Source organism: Pimephales promelas, chromosome 3, assembly GCF_988280905.1.
Source record: "Pimephales promelas chromosome 3, fPimPro1.hap1.1, whole genome shotgun sequence".
In the NCBI taxonomy this organism is placed as follows: Eukaryota; Metazoa; Chordata; class Actinopteri; order Cypriniformes; family Leuciscidae; genus Pimephales; species Pimephales promelas.
The window spans coordinates 33,885,569-33,893,695 of NC_142771.1; the positions used below are offsets into that span (position 1 = coordinate 33,885,569).

Below are 8,127 nucleotides of genomic sequence, written 5' to 3' on the forward strand. Positions count from 1 at the left end.
TGACATCATATAAAGCCCTTGAAAAGCATAAAGCCCTTTTAAGAGGAATGATATTTGAAAGCCATGCAAAGATTTTCATGAGCCACATAAAACTTAAGCTTGGACACTCTGCAAAATGTCTCCTTTTTTCTTATAGAGGTTAGGAATGATATGAGGGTTAGGAAATGATGACACTGGGTAAACTATAAATGTACTTCCACATCAGGGGCCGTATTCACAAAGAATGTTAAAGGGTTAGTTCACCCAAAAATGAAAATTAAGTCATTAATTACTCACCCCCATGCTGTACCAACCCCGTAAGACCTTCGTTCGTCTTCGGAACACAAATAAAGATATTTTTGATTGAATCTGAGAGCTGGATCAGTCCTATATAGACTGCCTAAGGGACTGGCTCTTGACGGCCCAGAAAGTCATTAAAGAAAAGGTTTAAATATTGCATGTGCCTACAGCGGCTCAATTATAAGTTTATCAAGCGACGAGACTACTTTTTGTGCGAAAAAAACATAAATAACGACTTTATTCGACTATTACTTCCTTATGGGCGCATGCGCGAGAACTGAGACGAGGACGTTCTCATTCGTCTACTTCTTGTTACCGGCTGCTCACCGCTTAGGAGTTTTACCGCCACCTACCGTATAAGATGATGTGCTGATATAGCTGGAAGCGCAAAACTTTTTGTTTACAAGCAGAGGAAGATGCGCGCTGTATATACGCTTTTCAATTTGCGTATTTTCCGCACTATAAGGTGCACTTAAAAGCCTTTAATCTTCTCAAAAAACGACAGTGTTCCTTATAATCCGGAGCGCCTTATATATGGATCATCATTTTATACGGTAGGGGGCGGTAAAACTCCTAAGCGGTGAGCAGCCGGTAACAAGAAGTAGACGAATGAGAACGTCCTCGTCTCAGTTCTCGCGCATGCGCCCATAAGGAAGTAATGGAATAATAGTGGAATAAAGTCGTTATTTATGTTTTGTTCGCACAAAAAGTAGTCTCGTCGCTTGATAAACGTATAATTGAGGCAGTCTAGGACTGATCCAGCTCTCAGATTCAATCAAAAATATCTTTATTTGTGTTCCGAAGATGAACGAAGGTCTTACGGGGTTGGAACAGCATGGGGGTGAGTAATTAATGACTTAATTTTCATTTTTGGGTGAACTAACCCTTCAAGGCTAAAAATAGCTCCTAACTGGCGAATTTAGGAGCAACTCCTAAAAATAAAGGGCGTATCACTCCTAACTTTAGGACTCCTATTTTTTTCACTAAGAGTAATTCACAAAGCATTTTAGCCCTAAAAGTAGCACCTAAGTCTGGGACAGCTTAAATGCTTAGTTTTGCGTGATATCCCAGTGCCAAATTTCCCTTTTATTATGTTTTATTTTCTATTACTAACTGGGCCAACAGCAACTGATCCTGCGTCCAGTGTTTGTGAGTTCTTCAATATTACTTCAATATGAGCAACCTTTCCTTGTTTTAAGTAGTTTATTTAGGCTAATAGGATGTTAATTAACCAAGCAAGTGTTAATGCAAGTGTCGTTTTCTTCATTATTTTCATTAGGGTATTATTAAGCTACCTTGATTTAATTTAATTCACAACTTTTCTCTCTCTCTCTGCTTTTTTAGAATTACACTTCCCTGTGGCCTGCACAAATATGCATTTTGATGACATTACTTTTACACTGCAAAAAATCGACATACAAAAATAAGAAAAAAAATTAAATTAAGAAAAAAAAAACTAAAAACAAGCAAAATTATCTGCCAATGGGGTGAGAAAATTTTACTTGATAAGACTTCTTGAAACAAGACAAATAAACTTAAATTTAAATTTAATTTTAGATATGTTAACTTGATTCAAGCAGTAAAAATATCTTGAAACCAATGCAAAAATAGTAAAATCTAGTATTTTTTTCTTGTTTTGTTTGTGGTTAGTTGTAAATACTCTTGGTGAAAATATCTTGATATAAGACTATATATACATATTTTAAGGGTTTCAGGCTTATTTTTAGAGAAAGGTTTGTTTTTAATTATCTTGATTAAAGAATATATACACATTTTAAGGGTTTCAGGCTTATTTTGAGAGAAAAGTTTGGTTTAAATTATCTTAATATAAGAATATATACACATTGTAAGGGTTTCGAGCTTATTTTTAGGGACAGGTTTGGTTTAAAATATCTTGATATAAGAATATATATACACATTTTAAGGGTTTCAGGTTTATTTTGAGAGAAAAGTTTGGTTTAAATGATCTTGATATAAGAATATATACACATTGTAAGGGTTTCGAGCTTATTTTTAGGGACAGGTTTGGTTTAAAATATCTTGATATAAGAATATATATACACATTTTAAGGGTTTCGGGCTTATTTTTAGGGAAAGGTTTGGTTTAAAATAACTTGATTTAAGAATATATATATACATTATAAGAGTGTCAGGCTTATTTTGAATGAAAGGTTTGGTTTAAAATAAGTATTTAAAGTGTTAAAATAAGTAACTAAGAACTAACATGGATGTCTCAATCGAGACTATTTCTAAAAATAAGCTCTGAAACGGAGATACATTTAATAAATCCGGTACAACAATCATGCTCTTAATATTGCTTTATTAACTCCAAATGCAAAAGGAAAGCAAACGATTGTTGCAAAAATTACAGCGATGCATCACATCACAGCAGTTGGTAAGCATATTAAAACAAAGCTGTAAAATTCAATTAGTAAACTTGAAAAAAGCATGCAAACCAATTGCCTTGAAAAAAACTGAGTAAAGTGAAATAGGAATGTGCATGTCTAGTAGTGTACACTTACATGAGAGCTCCAGTAACTTAAAACTAATTTCATTTAGTTTAGATGTATTAATTTATGCTAGTTGAGTTTACTTTACTTCAAAAGCAATCCAGTTTACTTGTTAAAACCACGCAAACTGATTGCCTTAAAATAGCAAGTAAGCTTTACTCTAATAAATTAAGTAATAATGTTAGTTAATAATAATGTTCATGTTAGTTCACAGTGCATTAACTAATGTTAACCAATACAATCATTGGTTTTAATGTTTTAGGAAATGTTTAACTAATTAACCTTATTGTAAGTGTTACCCAAAAACATTTAAGTACAACAACATATTAGGGATGGGACGGTATGAAAATTTCATATCACGATTATAGTGTCCAAAATAATCGTGATTATCAATATTATCACGGTTTTGTTAAAAATGTATGAAAGTGCTCAAAAAGAACTGATGCTCACACTGAAAACATTTCAACAAGTTTTATAATTGAAAATCAACAAACAACAAATAAAACAAGCCTCTCTATGCAGTTTTTAAGCAAGATTCTAGACCCTTTTACAGTTGGTAAACATGGTGACGTTTTTTTGTGGGCGGAGCTTAGGTGGAGGCAGAAAGATCCGTCAGGCCGCTTCACTAACGCTAGTTAGCAAGGATTGTTAGCTTGTTTTTTAACAATGACTGGAGAAAATCCGATATTATCTTAATGTGTAAGCTCACTCACTGTCCAGGACTGTGATTGTTATTTCCAAAAGTTATTTTTAATAGTTTTTTGTAAAACCCAAAATGACCACACCTCAGATTTGGTCCTGTTAAAAGGCTGAAAAATCTCCTGAGCACGGTCACTGCCTTCCACCATTCCTTCTCGAATAGTAATTTAAAAAAATATTGCGTGCTGCGCGCCTGCGTCAGACTGGCCGACAGGATTCAGTGAGTTATTAAAATCACGATAATCAAACACGGTTTTAATGATAATTAAATTTTAAACGATAATACTAACCGTCAGTACATTTTATCACGGTTTATCGTGAAACCGGTTATCGCCCCATCCCTACAACATATTTTTTAAAATATAAAATCTGAATAAAAATAAATATATTTGAGACCATACCCTGACTAACACATCCTCAACAAACAGTAATTCAATAAATAACAATTAATCACTTTAATCAATAACACTTCGGAGACCAAACTTGGTATATAAAATTGGAAAAAATTAAACAATGGAAAAGCAATGTCTCTGTCACACATGTACATTAGAAATGAATATGCCGACAGCATCTTAAAGGGATAGTTCACCCGAAAAACTTCTGTCAGTAATTACTCGCCCTCATGCCGTTCCAAACCCCTAAGACATTCGTTCATCTTCGGAACACAAATAAAGATATTTTTGATGAAATCTGAGAGCTTTCGGTCCCTCCATTGACTACAACGTCATTGCAAATTAATAAAAATAATCCAACTAATGGGTTGATGTAGTGTAAACAGCCCAGTGCTTCTGGGTTCTACAGACATTATTCAGACATTCATTCTTCCGAACGCTCTCTCACTATTGGCCAACGCTAGTCATGTGTGATGCTGGCCAATAATAAGCCTACGCTCTGACGTAGAACCAGAAGCACTGGGCTGTTTACACTACATCAACAGTGTAGGAGAATGACAGTGAAGAGAAGAGATCATAATATTACTCATAAAGATCATAAAGAGACTCGCTTCATAATATTAAAGGGCACCTATTATGGAAAATTCACTTTTACATGGTGTTTGAACATAAATGTGTGTTGGCAGTGTGTGAGCAAAACCACCCTAGAATGATAAAAATCCATCCAGTAGTTTTTTTACAATCTCAATAAATCATCTGCACTGCCTCAGAACGAGCTGTTCTGAGATCCAGGTCTTTGTGACGTAGAACGGGAGACAGGGGGTTGATTGACAGTGTGGCTGTGGCATAGACCCCGCCCTCGGTGATCTGTACACACCATCCTTCATTGTTTCAACGACGACAGCCGACGTCTCTTGGAAACGTAAATTAATGTTCTGTCGTGGACTCGTGGGTTAATCCTGTTGTTGTGGCTTAAAAGTTAATCCTCAACTGTGGATCGTCGTCTACTGTTTGCGATCCACCGTCACCTCCAGTAACAGTAAGTGTATTTTATGATTTTTGAGCAAATAGTCTTTTCAGTCAATGTCAGCCAATTCAACAACAAATGCGTCTAAAGTTATTGCCGTCGTAGGATGTCTGTGTATATAATTTAAAACCTTGTTTGTATAGTGTGTAACCACACGTTTATAAATATATATATTTTTAAATATATTGTATTAAAAACTGCATATATGTTGGTGTTCTGTAAGTTAGCCATCTTCTCACATTTGCCACAGAAGCACCTGTATGACAAGTAAACATGACGCCACAGGTCCATCGCATAAATGTAATTTCGCTCGTACGTAGCAAACTTTATCACAGAATGTGTATGTAGTTTCAAAAACTTGCGCTAGTGTCTGTGTGTGTGTGTGTGTGTGTTGGACATCCATCATTTCAAATGGGACGCTATTACAACTCTAAAGTACATAAAAGTAGCAAATAACCATACCGAGACGTACTGGTCCATTCTCATATGTTTATTCTGCCGGAGTCTCTTCATGCTATTTATATATTCCGATTCAAACGTACGGCTGAATGACATTCAAAACGGCGCGTCTCTTCACTCTCTCAGTACCGACTGCCTGCCATAGGTATCAAGTTACGCCCTCATCCAAAGGCAGGGCGGGGATATGCAGCTCATTTGCATTTAAGGTGGAATACCCCCTGAAACAGCTCATTTTTAAGCAGGCCCCAAAATGACATTTTCAAATGGTTATAATAAATTAACTGTGGGGTATTTTGAGCTGAAACTTCACAAATACATTCTGGGGACACCTGAGACCAATATTACATCTTGTAAAAAGGGGCATAATAGGTGCCCTTTAAGGCTGAACTACTGTAGTCACATGGACTATTTTTACAATGTTTTTACTACCTTTCTGGGCCTTGAAACTTGCAATGATGTTGTGGTCATGACATTTTGCCATGATAGTGAGTTGCTAAAGGCTATGCCTGGGTTTATCGTTATGATCTAATAGCATGATACTGGGTGACCAATGGTTCAGCCTAGGCATCTAGCACTTTAAAGCCCAAGAAAGGTAAGAAAGACAAAGTAATTTTTCAGAGATTGCCGTTTTGTTGGGAGTTTGTTTTGTCCCAAACCAAGCATCAATTTCTGAATGAAGTTAAAAGTGTTTATTTCTTTTGCGAAATCCAAATTTAAAGCATAAGACTGACCAAAATAGATGCAAATTGCCTGAGGCAGGTTCTACAGATTATCCATTACAATACCTCTCTCAACAATGATGGCAGTAGACAGAGAGTTAGAGAGAGAGAAGTTCTTCATCAATGACAGTCCCCAACAGATACTTGTGCCCAGGCTTCATCAACATCACATACCTGAATGAAACCAAACAACAAAAAAATATTACAACAGGGAAAAGTGAAAAGGCATGAATAATCATCATTTAGCTGCCCTGCATACACTGCCTTTAATCCATGTATTAGTTTATATCATTTATCTTTTTTTTTTTCTTTTTATTACGACTCTTAATGGGATAGTTTACCCAAAAATGAAATTAAGCCCATGATTTACTCTTCCTTAAGCAGGGCTGGGCGATAAAACGATAATTATCATAATATTTTTTCTTGATAAAACGATATCAAGAGTTTAATTAATGTTTGTGCGCCAAAAGCTGAACAAAACCCATTTGAACCGCGCGCCACACGCACCATTTATCCACTCAGCTCAAAGTCCAAATGGCAGCGCAAGTTCACTAGAGCAGAGGCGTTTACTCTGATCGTCTCGCTCACGAGATCCAGTGAGAAGCGCTTGAATTCAGTGGAGAACGCACGTCTCAGTTATTTAAACCAATTTAAAGGCAGATGAAACAACACTGACAAACAGGAGAAACACTGTGCGCAGAATACAGGCGGAATCTGAGGGATACTCCACTTTTTTTGGAAATATGCTTATTTTACAACTCCCCCAGAGTTACATTCGAAAACGGTGAAACTCAACTGTTTAACTCTGGGTGAGTTGTAAAATGAGCCTATTTCAAAAAAAATTGGACTATCCCTTTAAGTGGAGAAGTGACTATTAAGATTACAGTTAAAGGGTTTATCAACAAAACAACACAACACTTAAGTAAACAGCTAGATAGATCGTAAGCAAAACTATGATCAACTCAGAATAATAATAAAAAAATGAAGGCGGCGCCGCGGCAGTAAACTCACCTCTGTATTAATTTGCTGCATAAGCCCATCCAATTTCTCTCCAATGCTTCTTGAAGACTTGAAGATTGTGACAAAGTGTGGTGTGTAGAGATCCACAGCACCATTAAAGTTACTCTGCTGTCTGCAGATCTGTGGTGACTATCCTGTCAAACTCTGCAAACACCTATAACACAGGCACACACACACACACACACACAAGGCATGGGACAGTGTGGACATTGTTCAATGCATGGTCAGGCCTACAGGCCAATTCTAAAGCAAACCTAAACAGAATGTGGTTTCTCATTGTGGAAAACGGGATATGCATAAGTACTTAACTTACTTGTCTCTCTGTAAAAAGAGCTCCACTGCTCCATCTGCCCACAATCTCATGTCTTCGCATTGAGAAGGTCTGCTCCATCTTTGATGCAATGAGAGGTTCCACTAAGATAACATCAGTAGGGATAACATCACTTAACATTAAGTTTTTCATATTGTTAAAAAATGGCTCATTTTATCAGCAATGATAAAGCAGTTTGAGAAAAGAGTTTGAGAAAATAAAATCACTTTTACATTGCATGCTTCACATTCTGAATTTACTTTATTTAAAAATCAAGTATAAAGTATAATTATAGTCAGAGTATAATGCCGTTGTGAAATCACAATAATAATTCTTACATTTAGGACAAATAAATCGTTTTTTAGGCATTCAGGAGCTGTTAAGTTAACTTAGCTACCAGAAAAAAAACAGGCCACACCAAGGCATATTCTTCAAGCTCCTAATATCAGAATTAGTTGGTCCACATTAGTTGCAGACCAGTAAAATATATCGACATACAGTAAAAAAATCATTCACACAAAAGTCGCAAGCTTGATTTGATTACTCACCTTATTATTAACTTACTCTAAAAACGTAGCGAGGCTCCAGATAAAAATGTAGTCAGTCTGTCAACGAACGTTAGTTTCCACATCTGCAAAATTGGCGCCTATCGAGCATGCTCTCACGTCACGACGAGTGCCGCTTCTTCTTCTTTGTTTTTTTCTTCTTCTGC

General features: G+C 36.2%; 1 long non-coding RNA gene across 1 annotated transcript; it reads right to left on the reverse strand.

Moving 5' to 3' along the window:
• Positions 1-5,382: 5,382 nt before the first annotated feature.
• On the reverse strand, positions 5,383-8,127 carry LOC120489296 (uncharacterized). The gene is made up of 4 exons (XR_005624721.2): positions 7,964-8,127; positions 7,419-7,519; positions 7,097-7,259; positions 5,383-6,259 (listed from the first exon to the last, which is right to left on the reverse strand). It is a non-coding gene; the product is annotated as an uncharacterized LOC120489296 (long non-coding RNA).